General features: G+C 37.0%; 2 non-coding genes across 2 annotated transcripts; both read left to right on the forward strand.

Moving 5' to 3' along the window:
• The first annotated feature begins 8,936 nt into the window (after window positions 1-8,936).
• Trnak-uuu (transfer RNA lysine (anticodon UUU)) lies at window positions 8,937-9,009 on the forward strand. Its single transcript has one exon. It is a non-coding gene; the product is annotated as a tRNA-Lys (tRNA).
• Window positions 9,010-9,564: 555 nt separating this feature from the next.
• Trnak-uuu (transfer RNA lysine (anticodon UUU)) lies at window positions 9,565-9,637 on the forward strand. The gene has a single exon. It is a non-coding gene; the product is annotated as a tRNA-Lys (tRNA).
• The last annotated feature ends 12,911 nt before the right edge of the window (window positions 9,638-22,548 follow it).

The raw sequence follows: 22,548 nt of genomic DNA on the forward strand, positions 1-22,548 counted from the left end.
CAGGGATCATTTCCGCAAGTTGTTACAGCCTGATCGGAGCAATATTTAATTTGACCTGACCTTTGACCTCAGATGATCTTTATGGTTTCATACTCCCCAAGTGTCGGGGATCATTTTCCCTAAGTTACAGCCCAATCGAAGCAACTTTAAATTTGACCTGACCTTTGACCTCGCATGACCTTTGTGGTTTCATACTCCCCAATTGTCAGGGATCATTTTCCCGAAGTTACAGCCCTATCAGAGCAACTTTAAATTTGACCTGACCTTTGACCTCACATGACCTTTGCGGTTTTATACTCCCCAATTGTCAGGGATCAGTTTTTCCAAGTTACAGCTCGATCGGAGCAACTGTAAATTTGACCTGACCTTTGACCTCGCATGACCTTTGTGGTTTCATACTCTCCAATTGTCAGGGATCATTTTCCCGAAGTTACAGCCCTATCAGAGCAACTTTAAATTTGACCTGACCTTTGACCTCACATGACCTTTGCGGTTTCATACTCCCCAATTGTCAGGGATCATTGTTTCCAAGTTACAGCCCGATCGGAGCAACTTTAAATTTGACCTGACCTTTGACCTCGCATGACCTTTGTGGTTTCATACTCCCCAATTGACCTTTTCGGTAAATCCCATAAGCCTTTGCGAGTACACCTAAGAACTCGTCATTCTGCGTCACGCCGCTCCGCGCCGATGCTCACATCGTTTATCGAACATCGTTACTGCGCATTGCAAGTCGGCGTGACGTCAAATGACGAGTTCTCAGGTGTACTCGCAAAGGGTTATGGGATTTACCGAAAAGGTCAATTGTCAGGGATCATTTTCCCGAAGTTACAGCACTATCGGAGCAACTTTAAAGTTGACCTGACCTTTGACCTCACATGACCTTTGCGGTTACATACTCCCCACGTGTCAGGGATCATTTCCCCAGAGTTACTGCCCCATCGGAGCAGCTGTAATATTTGACCTTGGATGACCATAGCTGATGTTTCATGATCCCTTTATGATTATTATATATAAGTTTTAGCCCAATCGGACAAATTTCAAAATTTGCCCGCCCCCCCACAAACCCGAGTACTGGTATTCACCATTATTGCTATATAGCATTTACCATATAGCCTTAGTGTGTATGTATAGATTTTCATAAATGCATCATGGGAAGGAATATAATTTGACCACCATCCCCACCGCACAAGCAACTATATAGCATTTATCACATACCTTTAGTGTGTATTTTCATAAATGCATCATGGGATAGCATCATTTCCAAACCTTTAGTGTGTATTTTCATAAATGCATCATGGGACAGCATAATTTCCAAACCTAACAACTCTTACATCTTATTATCAAAATAGCAGCACAATATTTACTGTTAATTTTCCTGGAAACTTAAAACCACACCAGTAGACATGCCCAAGCATGCAACGAAACTATATGCTTATCTCTTGTTATCAAATAGCTGTTTCCCTGCACAAGGTTGCTGCCTCTAATGATAGCTGCTTCATTACATTTCACGCAAATATTGTCACAAAATGACCCTATTAAGCCTTACATGAACTTTGACCCCAATCTGTGGTACAACTTATTTGAAGCTTGAGCCAGCGGTTCTTGCTGACCATGTTTGGTGGTCATAGCATGTCATTTAAAGGAGTAGTAGCATTTTAAAGATTTTCACAAAATGACCCCTAATAACCCTTACATGACCTTTGACCCCTATCTGTGTAGAAGTTATATTAAGCTTGGGTCAGTGCTTCTTGTGGCCAAGTTTGGTCAACATTGGTCCAAGCGTCTGGCACTAGTAGCAATTTTGGTTCTACTAAAGAAGAAAGAAAGAAAGAAAGAAAGAAAGAAGAAGATTTAGGAGCTTCACAGTATATCAGGCGGATAAATCCGCCTGACATAACAAGACGGCAGGTCTGCCGTCTTGTAACTTGACAGAAACAGACCTTAGCAATTTTGCAAATTGCTAAGGAACAAAGTTGTGCGTTATTTGGGCAATTCTATCTTTCGGTCAGTTACTAGGTCAAACGGGTGAGAAGGTATTGATGGTGTGAAAAAAGAAAACTAATTTCACTGACCTTCGTCCTACTTTTCACTTCGCTGTTTATTTTACGAAAAATACAATGCAAAGTATAATTTTTCTTTGATTGTGTTTTTTGCAACAGTTTAATTGTATCTAAAGAATGTCCTAAAGGTTATACGGTATAATCTATTAAGGGTTCAATTATATAGTATTTTTTGACAAATTTCGAATTATTGTTTCCTTAAAAGTTCATTTTCCCGGCAACGTTAACCACATTTTACGACTCCTTAACCAATTACCGTTTTTGTTGATTTGGTAGTTTATTTTGTACCTAAATTCTTATAATGCGATTGGTATTAAATCTCTCGCCAAATTAATAGAACTTCATACTTTTCAGCATGTTTATTACAAATTGTACATTTTACTGACTCTTTCGCCGGGCTATTTCCACAATTCTGCAGCATAGTAAGTTCTAACATCGATATAGCGCCATGTTTATAGTCGATTAGAGCAAGACTAAACATCGACAAGACAAATGGTTATTGTATGCCAAATAAACATCTCAAAAAAAGTAACTAACCCCCCTTAAATAATGGCCATTATTCAAAAAGGGGCTGTGTTACAAATCTGTAAAATGCGTTGGACGTATAATTTATTTCTGCGCATTTTGACACCTCATTTGATACGATAGCCCAGAAAACAATAAAACACTGGTCAATTTAATGTAGTAAGGTCCAGATTTGAAAGTTGCACTTACATACAAATTTTTACAATACAAAAACACTCAGATATCATTACACAGATTTCCTTCCATTACACTGAATGAAAAATCAATAGAATTTACTGCAACTTTCAGATCTTGGGTTACATTGATCTAAATGTACGCTGTGACGTCAATATCTAGTCAAATGCTACAAATGAGGTGTCAAAATGTGCAGAAATAAATTCTGCTTCCAACGCATTTTACAGATTTGTAACACAATCACCCGTTTTTGAATAATGGTCATTATTTAAGGGGGTCAGTTACTTTTTTTGATATGTTTATATGCCCTATATAACATACATTCTTTTTTATGTTTAGGCAATGATCACGTTCAAATTCAATTTTAGAACCTTCCTGATACCTCCCCATAAACAGTACAATTATAACACTAGGATCCACAATATGCTCATCTGTCAGGGCACATTTCTTTAACCCCAATACAGTTGCACTTCACTGAATGACCTTTGAAGATTTGGGGTATACAAACTCATACTCCGCAACTTGAGGTCTAATTTTGCTCTATGATTGTTTAATTGAGGTTATTGAACTATGGCGTTGGGATGAGGCCATTGTGATCCATGTAAATCCCTCAAGCCCTTGTTATCTTTAGCAAGTTTAGAGGCTAAGCACTGCGTCCATCACCATATATCTATCATAACACTGTTACGTGACAATTCCATATTGAGTGAGAAAATTTAGTTTTAGGCCAAAATAGTCGAACTTCCAATGACACAGCTCAATGAATCCAATCCACCAGTCATGAGAGAGCTGGAAAAATTGACCCAAAGTTGTGGAGTATGAGTTTGTGTACCCCATGAGGTCATGTTATGAGTGTGCAAGTTTATCGAGACTAGTGAACTGCGCCGAAAGATTGGGATCCATAGTGATAATATATTTCATATTTGGTAACATTAGGATTTGCTTTCTCAGCTTTGTTGTCTTTTCAGGAGTCACCGCACCCCGTATTCGCTTTCTCTGGGTTAACCCTCACTATTCCTAGCCTTATACAGTTTCGGGAGCGAGAAGTAAGAAATTATTAAAAACAATAGGATTTTTATTTTTCATGCAAGAAAAATACATATAAATGAGTACAGACAAATATACAACTTACAAGACATTAGTTAGATATTCTTGAAAGGGGCATTTTGTAGAGGGGGAAGTCCATTATAATACGTTGTAGACCTACTTGTAGCAATCAAATTATTTTAAACCATGTAAACACCGTAAACGGTTCAAGTTCAGGTGAGTTCTGCAACAAGGTGATGATACGTGCTTTCTGACTGAAATTTGTCAAACGTCAGAATATGACAATATGACACTTGTCAATTCACGTGCTGGATAGTATCTTCTAACACTTTTATATAGAGAGCTGAGCAAAATTCACCTAAAACTAAAATCAGAGTCACGGGCTTAGGGGTAAGTTCGTGTTAAGCTAACACGAAGCTACCTCTGAGGTAGCTTCGTGTTAGCGCCCGTCTGAACAAGTATCGTGTTAACTACCTCGAAGCTTAACACGGAAGATTTACCTCAGAGAAATCTCTGTGGTAGCGCGCTAACACGAAGCGATCGTTCCGTGTTAGCGCCCGTATGAACAAGATTCGGGGGTAAGCTTGACCTTATGGATACAACACTTACAGGTTCGCAGTATTTTAAATTTCTTTAGCAATAAATTCACAATAATTTATCTCCGTTTCTCACCGAGAATGAACATGATGAAAGAAAGCACCACACAAAAACAAAAAAAAAAAAAAAAAAAAAAAAACAACAACAACAAAAAACAAAACCCATTAAACTGGTTAAAAGAAGAAACGGAAGAGCTGAAAGATAAAGAAATTGAGTGGAGAAGAAAATAACAGCTAAAAAACACGTGTAGGACATTGCCCTGAAACTAAGAGCCATCGGCTTTTACAGTGTACTTGCAGTATAATAGCAAACGACCCTATAACTTCCAGGAAATTCCTATATTTACCACGAAGCAAAGACCGAGCCGTGCAGCTAACACGGGGTGCTTAGAGTTAAAGACCACGAGGAAGGACCGTGTGGACAAGTATCCGTGTTAAGTCATGACCTTGCACTACCTCCGTGTTACGGTAACACGGAGGTAAGCTCCCGTGTGATCATGCCTAATATTGTTTAAAATGAAGGACTGCAATAAAACTTAAAATATTGATTCAATGTGTTATTGGCTCCTGCTCAAAGTGGTACTTACTTGTTTTACCAACTATATTGCTTCCATCTTCCTGAAGTGAAAAATACATTATAGGCCTACATACTGAAATTCATGTATTAATAGTTTCGTTCAATGACAGCCAGTTCTGAAATTCGGTAAAACAAACTCATAATAATATGCATAAAATACTATTGTATATTATACAACTGAAACATCGTGGGCCGAGCATGACCAGAACACTCTTAAACATATTTAACTCAAGTTACTCAACTTGAGTAAAAAGGTCACAACTCAACAAAATGATACCCAACATTGAGCTCATATTGATAAAATAGTACCCAACATTGAGGGTATTTATTTATTAATATGAGCTCAATGTTGGGTATTATTTACTCAATTTGAGTAATTTTTTACTCAATTTGTGACCTTTTACTCAACTTGAGTATAATATTTATAAGAGTGAATGTATCCTATTCCAGGCATTATGCCCGGTACCGTAAAATGGGGTAACTTTGGGCACTTTTCAGAGTTTTTAAACCACTGCTTCCAAACAAAACCAAGTATATTTCTAATTAACTCTTTTTGTGACATTAGGGTTCCCTTCTACACCTTGAAGTTGAAAAAGATTTTTAAATAATTTTGTAAGGGTGCCCTAGGGGTTAAAAATGACCTGACCAAAGTTACCCCGCCTTTGGGGCAACTTTGGTCACAGTATTACATTCCATGAAGGAAAAAAATCAAAAAAATTGATCTTCGCTGAATATGAGCAAGTTATTGTTTTTTGTGACATTTGAAACCTTGCAAAATGAATCAAACACACATCCTTGCTCACAAATATCGATTTTATTTTTCTGAAAAAATGTAAAAAATGCTGATTTTTGGTCAAAATCCCGCTTTTTCGTAAATTTCAAGGAAATTACACATGAGCGACTATTATTTCTTCCAAACATATTTCTTAACAAATTGACACCAAATATGACTAAAAACAAATATTGCTGTACGAAAATATGACCATTTAAAAAAATATATTTGACCGACCAAAGTTACCCCGCTGACCGAAGTTACCCCATTTTACGGTATTGCTTCAGGTAATCGGTAAAGCGATACAAACTGGTTTTTCAAGTGATCTTATTGTTTTGGAGGTTAAAACTTCCAAAACAGTAAGATCACTTGAAAAAAATCAGTATTCATGATTGTCATATTTTGATATGAATATCACCTGTTTCGAAACGACATGTAAAGTGGTCAATAGACATCACTTCCCTCTAGACATCACTTCCCTCCGTTGCATAGAGAATAGAAGCTTCAAAATCAATTGATTATAAAATGTAAACGTTAACTTTTCATACGAGTTTTACTGTTCATGTTATCATGGAGGTATATAAATAAATGGAGAATGATCGCCAGAATTCTAATCTCCTAAGTGAAGATTATCCCGTTACCTCTATTCAATGAGTCACCAAACTTGAATTGACCAGCCACTTCAGCCAAGCTATTGAAATCCACGATGGTTATGAGCCTCTACCATGGTTCATTGATTGTCACTCCCAAAATTTACTCATAGGAATTGACCCTACATTGACCCGTACCGGAAGCCTTGTAAAAGAGACTGTATAATGACGTCAGCTAGTCAATCAGCTAGTTCAAAGTCACCAGTTTTGATAGCTTATAGTTTCAATGTATGATCGTGCGAAAACCCGAAGAAATTCGGATGTTCTGTTCTCAAGTTATGAAACTGTTTTCTACACTAGTTGTGCCGTAACTTGACAAATGTACTTAGTTTTCATGTTCATATATTAAGCTTTTAAGGGGTCTGAGGGAGTTCAAATATAGTGCAAATGAAAGCAAAACGTTTTTACCTTCCGATTGTGAAAAAAATTATGTTGGGCCAATTTGGGCCATTTGAGTTACGAGCGAGCAAAATTTACCGGAAGTACTTCGGAATTCAAGCAAAAGTGATGATCAGACAATCTTTTCTAGAGAGAAATTGATATAGGCCTACGGAATGTATAGGCCCTACATACTTTGTTTAAACAGTTTCTCATAGTTTAGTGTATGATAATCGTGATTTTGGTTGAAGCTTCGGGTCAAATTGATTGAGTGCCATGCCCATGACGGATATGTCATGTTATTGTTTTTAAACTTTTAATTCTGTATTGTCATGAAATCGTATAGGCCGCCTAAATCATCATCATTAAACTTCTCATTGTATAATAAATAATTATCAGTATTTAGGCCTAAATGATTATTAATATTATTAGGAGGCTATAATTTTCTTTTGAGGGAGAGGTTTCAAATATACGGGGGGTCATAAATAAAAAAAAAAAAAAGTCATAATTCAATTTTTCATGACCAAAATGTAGGGAGTCACAAGATGACAACAGATAAGGTGTTTCTTTTTTCAAAAAGACTGATTTCTTAATGCAATTTAAGCACTCAATTTTTGGCGAAAATGAGATTTTGATATCAAAATTTTATGAAACATGAGCACTTTCCAATAAGTATAGGCCTAAACTTCATTTTACCCCATTGAAATCAATGGCCAGTGAAACAGACTTCACAATGTAATCAGCTTAGCATAATCAATATAAACCTGAAATTGCCTATTCAACAATAATTGGTCATAACCAACGTAGTACAAAAGAGGCTTGGCTGGATCATTCTCCATTTATTTATATACCTCCATGATGTTATCTTTAACATGCGCATTTTGGCAACTAAAAAGACGACGATAGCTCGAGAAGAGCTGAAATTGTTTTGTTTCTGGTATGTTTTCATTTCATTTTGAGTCCACTTTTTAAAATCATAAATATAAATCAGTGATTAACCAAGACTGTTGGATGAATTTATATTCACATGGTGCAATAGTAGGGTGTCAAGATAACTAAACTACCTACCCTAGTAGTGGCGTAGCCAGAACTTTTTCAGAGTGGAGGGGACGGGTGGCAAAGCAACCTTTAAGGGGCGAATTTTGACTAACGCCACGGGTGTGTAAAAACCTTAAATCATCATCAGGGCGGCCATCATCCCATATAGGGGTTCTACCCCTCTTGTCTCCTGGGGCAAGAGGGGTAGAAGACTTCTCACAGGGGGTATCTGCCCCCCCCCCCATGGCTACGCCACTTGCCTATACCCTGGCTTTTGAAACTTGAAACATGCTATATAAAGGAGGTCAGGACATTTGAGTGGGACCTCATACAGGCCAAAACATACTGCACTACCGATATATTTTGAAACTTACATGACTTGTAGGCCTACTATTTAGCCCTGCATTTCTGGATTTTATCAGGTGTCCACTTTCCTCAGGAAATGTAAGTCAAATTTCATTTTACTGAGTAATTATATAGTATTATATATCATTGATATGATACATGCACACACACAATTTGAGCTAATTTGCAAGTTACGTCATTAGTCATATGCTAGTATAATGTAGTTCACGTTTGTTTACAGACAAATTGATATTGACAATTAATAGACAGAATTGGGTTTGTTTATCAATACCGTGAATCATTTGCGGATAGCAAAGTTTTCTGACCAAAACACGGGATCTTGTTGTTACCTTCAGACCCGGAAAGGAAAAGAGGTGCATGGGAGACGCATGTGGGGAGGATTTCTCAAATGTGGACAGGGAAATCAATTAACATTCGGGTATTTAGGGTGTCTTCTAATCTAGATGCTCTCAGGTCCCACAAAAAAATATTGTGCAAATGTTGATATTCGATTCCTTAAAAAAATCATTAATGAAAACTGAACTTATGGACTTTGAACTTTTATGTGATGTTTCACTATGGTGATGTTTGCAATTAATGCACATGTTCATGTATTTTTTACTTTATCAAATAATTCTTATTATAGGGCCTAGTTGTGCCTAGCAACGTACAGCTGATTACATCACAACCAACAGCCGCCATGATTTAATCATTGCACAACCATACGCTTCCCCTTTAATAATCATGTTCAAATTGGTGGGGATCACCTGAGCCCGGTTAGCTCAGTCGGTAGAGCATCAGACTTTTAATCTGAGGGCCAAGGGTTCGAGTCCCTTACCGGGCGCAAATTTTCTTTTTCCCTGAAATAAAATTCGTAGGTCTAAAAAGTTTGCTGCTCATCATGCTGGAGAAAAAAATTATCCTCAGCCTATTTTCCCCAGCGAACCATTTCTTGATTTTTGTGTTGTATATACAACACAAAAATCAACCCGGAAAGGATAAGAGGTGCATGGGAGACGCAGGTGGGGAGGATTTCTCAAATGTGGACAGGGAAATCAATTAACATTCGGGTATTTAAGGGTGTCTTCTAGATGCTCTCAGGTCTCACAAAAAATATTGTGCAAATGTTGTTATCCGATTCCTTAAAATAATCATTAATGAAAACTGAACTTATGGACTTTGAACTTTTATGTGATGTTTCACTATGGTGATGTTTGCAATTAATGCACATGTTCATGTATTTTTTACTTTATCAAATAATTCTTATTATAGGGCCTAGTTGTGCCTAGCAACGTACAGCTGATTACATCACAACCAACAGCCGCCATGATTTAATCATTGCACAACCATGTACGCTTCCCCTTTAATAAACATGTTCAAATTGGTTGGGATCACCTGAGCCCGGTTAGCTCAGTCGGTAGAGCATCAGACTTTTAATCTGAGGGCCAAGGGTTCGAGTCCCTTACCGGGCGCAAATTTTCTTTTTCCCTGAAATAAAATTCGTAGGTCTAAAAAGTTTGCTGCTCATCATGCTGGAGAAAAAAAAGAACCATTTCTTGATTTTTGTGTTGTATAATTAATCACTTTTATTGTTTTTACACAATTTTGTTGATTAGGCCTAAGAGTTTTCAGCTGTTTTCTGCGAGGTAAAAATCATTTAGTATCAGGCCCATAACCAGGGAAGGGGTGATGGTCCTTATTAGTATTTTCTAAACAGTTTCACTTCATAAAGTGAACCGAAATAATGTGATTTTCCTCTTTCAATCGGACCGTCCTTTTGTTGGGCATTAACGTTTTATACTTTCACCTCGGGACTTTAACACAACTTTTTGTGGATTTGGGGTCGGTGATTTAAATGTTTACAGCCAAAGCAGAAAAAATGCAAGTGTCAACGAAGTCAACCATGTGAGTTTCAATGATTCTAAAGTGCTCATAGCATGCTAGCAACAAATATTTACATCATCTATAATATTTTCAGTGTCGATCTAACATCATAAAATATCATTTTAAACACTTGATTTTCATCTTTGTCACGATCTGACAAAAAGTTTTACAGTCATATACTTTGTATCGACCAAAAACAAGACTTTGAATAATCGCCTTCATATTTGTAAAAATCATCAGAAAGTACCTTTTTAAATAAATTATATCCCTCAGTAGCCTATTCCACTTAAAATAGTCCTATTATACAAATATCGCATTAAAAGATCAAATTGTATATGTTCGTTTGTAGTAACGATATATATCAATATTAGTATCATATAGAATTCAATGAAATTTCTATTAATGTTTTCGTTCAACCGAAGTGACATTTATTCTTGTTCATGGTTATTTCTTATAACATGTGCCAGCTTACTGTTGTTGGCGAGCCGATACACAAAGATTTGCAAACCCGATATCGCCACACGCAATCTTACAGTTAATGCAGCCGTCAAAGGGAATCTTGACCCTACCCTCCTCAATTAAGACTTCACCAAGTCGTTGGTGAAATTGCGTCTAATCCCCAGTCTAATCTTAAACTTACATGAAAAAACTATAGGGTGAATCTTGACCCAATGAGTTTACAGATGCTGTGAATCTTCAACCAAACAACTAATTGCAAAAGTGAATCTTTGACTAAACGCTCGTGTGGAGTGTTATATATGCTTTTACATAGAACCAGTACTCACAGATCAGGTGAATCTTGACCTAATAATTTTTTTCTTGTGGTGAATCTTGAATTAAATTTTAAGCCAGAAAGTGAATCTTTGCCTAAAAATAATTTTTGAAGGGTGAATCAAGGTGAATGGCTTGAGGAGGGTAGGTTTTTGACGGCTGCATAAATGTTTAAAAATTCTTGGGTAGTAGTAGTGTTTAGAAAAAAGTTCACTTAGAACCTTCTTGTCTCGATTAGCGAACCCATCAACAAAATGGTATATGGAAACACGGGTGAAAGAACTATTCTCGTCATCATGTTAATAGGGTCATATCTTGGGGTCCCTTGCAGCAGGAAGATTTGACACTGGGATTTGACGGCGAAATTTGGTTCTCCAAAGTGGCTGTCATGGAAATGAAGAACACTCCTTATAGTCTGCTTTCGAAGAAGGAGGAGCTATGGGGAAATCACTTTTGAACATTTCAATATAAAGATATGATAATATATTATTTTATTCATTTTCATGAGAAGGTATATTAAGGGCTGGGGTATGAACGTTTGGACAGTATTTATTATGGGACATTAGAGCACATCAGACATATCGAATTGCATTCTGAATACGAAGAATGTCATTCTGATATCAAATAATTTTGATTTTTGAAATTCGCAATTTAATACACATTTTATGGCAAATCATTAAAATTGATATTTTTGATATTTAACAGTACCGGTACTTGAAGTAAACTTTATAAATCTGATGATTTATACTTAAAGTGTATGTAGGTGGGATGAAAAGTCGACGATCAATTGAAAATGTTGACATTTCGTATTGAAGATATGGATTTTTTTTCCCAAAACACCAAATAAAATTAGGTCTTTTTGGGAAAAAAACCATATCTTCAATATGAAAGGTCAAAATTTTCAATTGACCGTCGGCTTTTCCTCCCTGCTACATACACTTTAAGAATATGTCATTAGATTTATATAATTTACTTCGAGGACTGTTATATATCAAAATTTGAAAAATATCAAATTTTATAATTTTTCATAAAATTTTTATGATATTGTGATTTTCAAAAAATGAAAATTATTTGATATCAGAAAGACATGCTTCGTATTCAGAATGCAATTCGATAGGTCTGAGGTGCTCTCATGTCCCACAAAAAATACTGTCGAAACGCAATAAACGCTCATTTTAGATCCCTTAATTCTGTGTTGGTTTTTTCCAGAGAAGATGTAATAACATCTTCTCTGGTTTTTCATTAGTCATCTTTAGCATGAAATCCAAGATGGCGCAGCTGTGATGCCATTATTGACAATTTCATATTTGCGTGGTGCGTATCTTCTGAATCTTTCAATTTTCCTGAACGCGATTTGGTGTTTGTTTTCGACTAATTTAATGGTCATGCTCATTTCATATACGGTAATTATGCTTCATTTGCTCAGAGTCATCGGGTTTTACATGAAAAAGTCCAAGATGGCCGCCGACGCTCATATTGAAAAAAAAATCATATAGTATTTGATCCTAACAACATTAATATTCCTTAATTAGCTGTTGGCTTAATCTTTTACAGAGCTTTCATCATTTTGCCGCATGGCCTGTAAAATGGACAATAAAAAGAAGAGTGTTACTCCTGACAAAAGAGTAATTTTCTCAGTCGCATCAGAAAATGATAACGAAGAACACTCAGAGCTCCGGGGGTCTCACTAAAAATGGGTGACGGGGATGTGCGGCCACATTGACCCCCATTTTCAACTCCCTCTCCACCCGATGATGACCCCCTTTTTGCTTTCCTGTCACCAAAAGACCCCTTTTTTTCGAATATTTTGGGAAATTGTCTGATAATCTTTCACTGAATTACCCTGCTTTTCATTATTTTTCTTCAAAATTTTCAAAATTTTGTTAACTTTGTGCCGATATTTTGACCCCAATTATTTCCAGTCTCACTAAATGTCCCCTTCTTTTATACTAAGATTTTCCCCAGCCTCACGGAAAGACCCCATTTTTTTGGGCCTTCTCATTGAAAGAGCCCCCTTTTTTCGGTGTCTAGGTTCTCACCGAAAGACCCTAGCTGTCCGCACATCCCCGCCACTTTCAAAGTCGACCCCCCCCGGAAGAGCTATAATAAATCAAAGTACAGAAATAAAAGAAGAGTGCAATAATTGTTCAATAGGCCAATTTTTTAAAAACTATTTTTATTCAAATGCCCAATTCTGCAAACTAGGTTACTAGGTTGACGAGATTTTCTCGTTCAAACATTTGGGTTCAACAATCGATTTATAGTGTAGTAGAAATTTCCTCAACACGTTTTGTATTTTTGCCTGGGCCAGTTATTTTTGTGTTTCAACACCGGCGCTTGAGGCGGCGTTGATGTAATAAGGTTTTACCATTCCTATATTTGGATTAGATCGTTGTCTCATTTTAATCAAAGATTGAAAATCTATGTTTTAATATACTCCAGTCAACGTATTAGTTTTCTATATAAAATTACAATTCCAAATGCATTCAGATAAAATAGCCAAAGTTATAGTGTATCAGCTTCATAATCTTAATATGTTACATCTACTTTCTCACAAGCAAATTTATACCGAATGTTTTTTGTTTTGTTGTTGTTGTTGTTTTATGTTGTTGTTGTTGTTGTTTTTTGTTTTGTTTGTTGTTTTTTGTCCCTTTTCCTTTTAAAAATAATCAATATCTCAGCAGAATATGTTTGGCACTTCTAATAATTACAGCCATTAAAAATGATCCCCCCCCCCACTGCTATAATAAATCTCGGACGATCACGTTAATTTTGAATGGTCATTTTGAGTTCGTTTAATAATACGGAAGGACATTAGTGCCAACTGTAAAAAATAAATATCACAAATGTTCGCAAAATTATTTCGAATATATTGTTCGCTTTTAAAATAGTCTGTGCAGCTATAAATGTATAGAGTGTTGCAATGATCAAGAGAAATCCAACAAACGTAAAATAAACATTTTCAGATCCATGATTTGTTATCATCAGTTTTACATAAAAATCAGTCAAATGTGTTGGTGGCTATTCGAAGTTCCTATGTGCATTTACTTACAAATTATTGTAAAGAGTTATTTTGAATAGATGCCCGGGCGTATGATATGTACGTTTGGAAATAGCAAGCTCTCTAATATCTCCTAACGCAGCTCTCCAATACACCTGAGTGGGGTGAGACAAGCGAGGTAAATTGCGCAACACTGTGGTGGCCATGTTTGCTTGATTTGTTCGTTTTGTTCGTTTCACAATAACAAATTGAACAGGGACTTTTTAAACTGGCGATAAGATTAAATAATATTGCAATACCGTAAAACCTCGTCTAGTCGTCTACAAGCACATATAGTGCTTTTGGTGAAAGCTAAATTAATCCAGAAGCTATTCATCGACAGGATTATAACATTATGGAGTTTGAGCAAATAAATAACCGATACAAGCTTATACAAACAAGTATTATTGTAAGACCAATCTATATTGTAATATTGGCATATTTTCGGATGTGTCGTATTAATTTTGCTTTCATCAAAACACTCTATATGCTTGTAGGCGAGGTTTTGCGGTATTAGGGGGAGTCGGAAACTTTCTCAGATTCGATGATCCTAGCTGTAGAAAATTATGTTGCTATTCCTCGTCTCATGAACTCATAATTGTTGAGCAAAATTCTTCAGGGAATTCATACTTTATTTACTTAAAATCGGGGAAGGCTTATGCAGATTTAGCAAGATTGTTACATTTATGCCGGGCATTTATGTCATGTAATACATGTGTCGTTTTGCTTGTACATTGCCAAAATGTAACATTGGTCATTGTTGGTGATTTTCCAATATCCTTTAGTCTTCAGATTTGTGAGCTGCTGATACCGATTTGGTTAGAATTGGTGGGCCTGGTGCCCGTTATGATTTTTTTTCGTACATAATTTTTGTAACACATAAAAAAATCAGTTGCTTTTCAAAAAATCTTTTAAAATCATTTATTTTTTTAAACTTCTTTTTAATATCATTATAAAATACAATTTCAGTGTAACATTTTGATGATAAAAATTAAATCAACCATTTAAAAGGACAGATTTTTAATTTGTCAAATTAGACTACATTTTTGACGAATTTAAATATTTAGGCTATATACCGGTAGTTGGCTATATAGTTTCTTAAACATGCGCGATTTCGACTCCTTTGTAGTTTTTTGGGCTTCGTGAGCATGCTGAAAAGAGGCAAAGACTAAAGTCCGATGTATACTCCACTTCGCGACCGCGATTTCGCAGGCCGCGAAGTAATTTGAGCTGAAATTTTACGACTTCCGCGAAGGAATTTCCTTCGCGGAGCAGGTTTCTTCGCTTCGCGGAGAGTTGGATTTGGTTCAACTTTTGGGGGGTAGGCCAGCGAAGTTTCTATATGAAAGCACAGAGCGGGCAACAATTCTTCGCGATACTCGGCGATATTTTGATGAAGTATACATGAATGCCTTCGCGCGAAGCTGCGAATTAATTTTTTCATCACAGCTTCTCGCGAAGTGGCGAAGTGGAGTAAAATTACTTTTATTATGAGTATTATATAGCCATTTAACATTAAGGGTAAAGTTACAGACAGATAGCACCCATAGGAGCAATTAAAATGTAGAAATTGGAAATTGAGGTAAAGTTGTAGGTTAAGAAGTCATATGATAATATCAACATTGGCAATGACCCGATTGTGTCACGGTCGATAAAACTTTAGAGTTTCTTATGTAGACATAGTAGACATGACTATCCATGAATATTCGAAATAAAATAAATGAAAGAATGTTGGCACACTTTTAATATAACAGATATTATGTGAAAAACTATTCACAGCAGAGTTTGTTACAAGTAAAATAGGCAGCCAAATTAAGTCCCAAATCATTTCATCAAGTCTTTTAAGTCAATCAAGTACAAATTATTTTGGGCAAGTCGCACATCAAGACAAGTAAAAACTTCAAAAAACATTACCTAAATTAGATGGCCAGTGCCGAATATTAAAACTATACAACATCGTCAGAACCAAAACTTTTATCCTGTTCTGGCTCTGGACGGATATCATCACTACAAGATTCCTATCGGGGCGCCTGCGCAGGTACACCATCGCCAAGGTACCCGACTGGTACACACAGAGTACCTACACAGTACCAATGCTGCTACTGCAAAGGACCCACCAGCAATACGGTGCACTGTTATTACACTGGTACTACCCTGGTATACTGCGCAGTATGTCATCCAAGTAGGCCTACTTAGGAGACGGTGTACCTGTGCATGCGGCCCAATCGGAATCGTGTAGTGTACTTCTCAACACTTCATTTGAAGCCAGGCGTGAAGGAATCCGGACCAATTTATCTATTTGGCCATAATAGGCCTACTCTTTTAGTGTTCCACATATGAATCGCAAGTTCAATGTTTATCAAGTAAAGGAAGGAAGGTTCAAAGTGACGAACGGTAGCTTAAATAGCCGAATTTGCCGAAAAGTGAGTTAACGTCAACACACAGTGCTCCTGGAGCACAAGGGTTAGAGTTAGTGCTCTAGGATTAAACCTTGTTTTACAACCTCTCTCTCATCCACACCCACGTGGATTTAATTTAATCATTTTCTAGAAGATAATATGTCAATTAGTTTGAAAGGGAAGGTTCAAAGTGGCGGTAACTTAAGAACCAGGTCTCATTAGTTGTTACACGTCCCTTTCCCGCTTCCTTGTCTCCAGTTGTCTTCAATCAGTTTTGCATAGGAATAAGGAAACTGGGACTTTGATTTCAAAAGTACATGAAGCACTTCCGACAAAGTGAGAAAGTGTGGCAGTGTATTTTAATTGGGAGTAAATTGAAAACATTTGTGAGTCCTAAATATAGCTTTGATACGTTGCAATGATCTGAAAACCCAATTGTGGTTATGAATCATAGCCATTTACGTTAAAAATAGGGCAATGCGTACCTCATTAAAAAAAAAACCGATATGAAGGTGTAGATAGAAACAACCTGTGTGAATGATTTCATTTCATATATATTTATTTCACATTCGAATGAACCTATATACATAATTCCATTTGCAGTGTAGTCAGTATTCCATCAAATTATGAGATCTTGATATCCAATCTTACGAAAACTGCAAGATATCTACGTAGCCTACCTATAGCTAGTGGTAAAATCAAACATCAAATAGGAAATACCTTCAGAAGATAATGTTTATCTTCTAATTTATTTACTCATAGATAGGGCAACTTCCCCATGTTAATAATGTATAACATTTACGTCGGTCATTATTTGAATTATCAAGGTAGTGACACTTCGATTCACTAATGCTATTTGAATAGACGGTATGTAGATGATACGTGTTTTGATTGTTTCTTCGCATCGACCTTGAGGACCGTACGCGAGTTGAACAATATTTGTAAATTGCTTAAAAGTAAATAGAGATACCGGTAATAATAAGCAAACCAAACTACTATTTTCATTCATTGTTTTAATGCACCAGGGCAATTCTGAACACATTTTACAGATAAACAGTTAGGCCTAAACACGCAACGGTGGCAAGAATATCAGAATTCAGCATGTTCAGCAGGACTGCAAAGATCAATGGATAGCTTGAATGATAGACCAGAAGAGTATGGTACAAATTGTTAACATAAAATCAAGACTGAAGTGATGATGATTAGGAAAGAATGACCGAGCTTCCATATTAAAATGAACAGAAGCAGGAACAGATCAACAAATTCAAATGTCTGTGTTATCATGGCAGCATGCTTGGTGATGAAGCAAAGGAGCTGGATGCAGGGATAATGAGCTGAGCCATTTGAACTGATTTGTATATTACGTCATATCATCATACGCGTGTAACGCACCCGGGGCGCAAAAAGGCGTGAAGATGGTGTTCAAATTTTCTAAAACCCATGATTCATTGGAGGGATTTGGGCATTGAGGTCGGTCACACCCAATACAGTGGCGTACCCAAGCCGCTCATATACCCGGCGGGGTGCTGGAGAAATTGTGAATTTTGCCGCCCCCTTCAACAGCCCGAAAAGTTTGACCCATTTTTTTTTCAATAGTTTGAAAAAGTGAAGTCCCCATTTATTTTGAAATGTTTAGGCCTATCTTATAAATTCTGCCAGCAAAATAATGGTCTGCACCATAATATTATGGACCCCAAAGAGAATTGGGAGCTGGGACATACACAAGATTCTTACAGATTAGATTTTGATCCTATTTTATCCACAAAATGAAAGAGATCATTGACCCCTGAGATTCTGTCATTGTCATGGTCACTGAAAGCTAAATAGAAACAAAGTCAAGGTCTGTCACGTATTCTTGTCATTGACTGATTGCGGAATCTTTTGCCTCTGGCCATTTACTTACTGCAATGTGAAATTTCATGCTCCTGGACCATAATAAATTAGAGCAGAGATGACCGTCAGAACTGCATGAAGCCACAGATTATATATAGTGATGTTAGATGTAGCCTAGCGGTAGGCCTATATAGGTTGGAATCCATATATTGGTGGTTCGAGTATCGGTCTGAATTTTGTATCTTATTTATTTTCATAGATAAGAATAAATAAAGAGAGAAAATCAACCTTGAAGACCAAATTAAAAGACTAAATTGCGTCTGACGTCAGGGCAAAGTCGAGACGTGATTGGTTGCTGACCTGCGCAGTACGACATTTTTAGTCTTGTTGACAGGACGTCATACGCAAACTAGTCTTTTTTTTAATTTGGTCTATCTATTATTTACTATTGAGGACAGAATTATAAAGAGTAACAATTACTAACCAATCACATCGCGCCTTTGCCATGACGTCAGATGCAAACTAGTCTGTTTAATTCGGTCATCATTATCGATTATTAATATAGCTGCTCTATGATGTGTGTCATCACAGATGTGTTCCAATATCTGTGGTGTCATAGTTATGGTCCAGGAGCGTGGTTGAAAGTCAAAATCTCACGAGTATACAGGTCTACAGAAGCCTTGGGAATATGTTGAAATCAAGGCACGAAGAGCTGTAACAATAAGCAATACTTAGCAATAAAGTGGTGGTTAAAGGTATGTGACCAGATTAACAGCCTCATCCCCACATTTTACGCCATCAAAATGCAGATTTTTGCAGGAAATTTTGCATTATGTGAACTTTTCTGTCGTTTTTTTCCTAAGCCTTTTCAGAGCGTCTTATTTAAAAGATGCCCCATAAATGTGTGCCAAAATTGCTTGCCCTCCCCTTGACCTGACCAAAACTGCTTGCCCCTCTCGGCCTGCCATAAAATGCCCCCCCCATTTTACCCTCCCACAGGGCTCATTGCCCAGCCCCATTACGTTAATGGATCATTGCTTCTAGAATCCAAACCGCTAGAGCAATAGGATCATACATGTAGGCTGCATTTTTACATGTTGGCCTAATAATGTAATGTAACAAGAACTGTCTTTAAAAAAGACAACGTGGCGCTTCGAATACCAGATCACAAAGGTCGGGTCAACACGGCCAAAGTCACCATATTTAAAGTTCAATTCAGTTCCATAATTGAAGAATATGATTTTCATACTGCAATGAACGTGTCAAAGTCGTGTTCATCAGTGTCATTATTATAATATAGATCATAATAAAAATGAATACAAACATGTCATGTAAGTAACATATTATACATGTACAAACGTAAAAATATACAATACACTATATACATGTATTATAGCGCTTCCAAATTTGGCATGTACAAAGTGGGGGTCAACATTAGTTTACACGTCGTGTAGAAAGGAGAAGTTAGGGCAAGGTTGTTGTTCACAAGTGTGAAAGTGACCAGCCAAAAGGGGCAATTCACAGTTTTTGTCAGACCATTTCGGAAATGTAGGCCTACCCTAAAGGTACCCCTGTACATACATGCACATTTATTAATGCACAACCACTTTCTACAAAGAGTTCAACAACTCCTTCCCACACCTACGACACATCTGTCGTTGCTCTCAACTTTATACAACTTTATATACAATTGATAGTGAAATACCAAAACATTGCTGATTTATTTGTAAATGAAACCAACCATAATAGTGGCTGACAAGAATGTTCCGTCTTTCTCGAAGTTCGGTCCTTTCCATCCAACCCTGCCAAACACAAGAGGGTCGGTGGATGTGAAAATATACAGTAGCTGTCCCAGATGACTACGGATGGTTAACCCGTCGACCCCTGCTAAAAATACCTTCTGTTATACTCTCCTGGTTTGGAGTAAAAAGGGGGAGAAAAGAAAAATCGAAAAGCCCCATTCAACAAGGATAGATTTTGGTATACACATGTGTTCCAAAATCTGCAATTCAAACTTTCTACTTTACCATGGTATGTATTTTGAGTATAGCATATTTTCTGGATGAGACAAACATTAGAAAAATCTGGAATGAGCATTTTGAACGTTTCGACAGTATTTTTGTGGGACATGAGAGCACATCAGACATATAGAATTGCATTCTGAATACGAAGAATGTCTTTCTGATATCAAATAATTTTCATTTTTTGAAATTCACGATATACTAGTAATACAAATTTTATGACAAATTATTGATATCAGAAGGACACTCTTCGTATTCAGAATGCAATTCGATATGTCTGATGTGCTCTAATGTCCCACAATAAATACTGTCCAAACGTTCATACCCCATCCCTTAATTAACTATGAGCAGCTTTTGAACCAAAATTGGTTAAATTTCTCCCTGCACTATATGGTCAATATACCACCACAACGTACCCGGACCAATGCAAAACGAATATTCGGCACTATACATTTTTCTTAATATTTCAAAACGTTGAAATTAAGTACACCAATTTTTGTCATGTTTCTTCATCGTAGAGCGGTCCAGGAAGAGCCGCTACTATAGATTCCCCGTGGCTGTGCCAAAAAAAATCAATCTTTTTCCTTCATCGCTGGAAGGGTGCTTCCCATATTTTGATAAATTCCGCGTCACTTAGCGAAAATTGTAATGTTACTTTCAAAATGCTATTATAGATTTGATATAGGTATGAATTTTGTTGCGCAGATATGAGCGCGTGGTTTCATGTCTATAAGATTCCGTCCGCAACGTGTGATCCAGGACCACAATGCTATGTGGTCTAGGACCACCGTACAAGTTGAAGATCATGGATTTGGAAAAAGGTTTTCGACAGGTAGGCCTATATACCTACACTTATACCATTGAGTTCTCTTCCTGAATCTTTTGTTGCTCACCAGTCAATTATAAATACGTTGCATTACAACCATGACAACGTAAAACACGTTTATTTTGGCGTAGTCCTATGTCAAATTGCGAAAGTGCACATTATATGCCTATAACTAAGACTAAAACAAAACTGACTTGAAGTAGTCCGCCGAAAAGGACCCTGGTCAGCTCACCCATCAACCGATCACTCGAGGCATAGGACTCATATTTTATATATAAAAAAAAGTATCTCAAATCATGCAAACTCATCCATCACATCACAGTTCTTTAACATTCATAGAATGACCTTTATGAAAGCTCGCGAATTCTGCTATTGGAAATGAGATCATTCGGGCAATCCGACCAGTAGGACCTTTTTTTTTTTAGCCACAGACCATCTCTATTGCTCAATAAAGACGAACCACAAAAGTCCACCAACAGCGAAAGTGCACCAACCGCGAAACCCGAGGAAAATTATCTTGACGTAGCCCGCGAGAAAAATCATTTCCCTCGGGTTTCGCGGTTGGTATGGTGGACTTTCGCGGTTGGTATGGTGGACTTTCGCGGTTGAGCAATAATTATGGTCTGTGGCTAAAACAATTCTGGTGCACAGTGCAAGTATAAGGCTGTCTGAGCATGGTCTGAATATTAGTTGTCCTAAAAGTATAAAGCCAGTGCTCAAAGCAACATGAAATGGTACATTTTCTAGAAATGACACATTTTCTAGAAATCACAAAAATCAGGGGTCAATGGGTCAAAAAGTCTTGATAGAGGCGATGTCGCCAACTCCCCTGTCCCACGATCACACCTCGGTTTTGGCCTCCCTTGTGATACGTCATACATTATCCTTTAAAGCCAACTTTGTAACCAATTACACCTTGACTTCACATCAAATCCTGCCGGAGATATCCTGAATGTGGAGACTGTTGAGTTTGTCTATATACCATGATTTAGGCCTACTGTTTTCACCTTAAAACCCACAAAATTCACTCTTCCCGTCGATTTCTAAAGCATACATGTGTGAGGTCTGAAGTCTGCATGTGTTCCATAATAAATTTGGCTTTATATAGCTCCGTTTTCATTAAAAGATGGTCAAAGAATAATGAACAACACATTTTGTTATTATTTTCTTGAATTCTTTCAAATTCTTTTACGACAGTTTATTGAAATGTCGAGCTAATGTTGTACCACTGATAGAAATTTTGCCATTCCTTTTGTAATTGACATGGGCAAAAGTTTGGGAAACTTTGCCCATAAGCATGATTAGAACAACCCGGAGGAACTTGAGTACATTCGTAGAAATTAATTGGCTTCCAATGTACACGAAGAACCCTTAAGAGAAAATGGTTCTTGAAAATATAAACGTTTCTAACGTTTCTAGAACTCTTTTCGGTTCCCCGTTCGGTTCTTATAGAAACATTTTAAAAGGTTCTACACAGGAAAGTTTAAGAATCGTTTTAGGTTCTACTTTAGAACCTTTTAACTAAGAGTGTGAATGAGATGGTTATCCCGATGTTACGGGCACCTGAACCCCACAAGGGGCTGGCTAACATTTATTCACGGGCATGGGG

The sequence above is a fragment of the Amphiura filiformis genome, chromosome 7 (assembly GCF_039555335.1).
Source record: "Amphiura filiformis chromosome 7, Afil_fr2py, whole genome shotgun sequence".
Lineage (NCBI taxonomy): Eukaryota > Metazoa > Echinodermata > Ophiuroidea > Amphilepidida > Amphiuridae > Amphiura > Amphiura filiformis.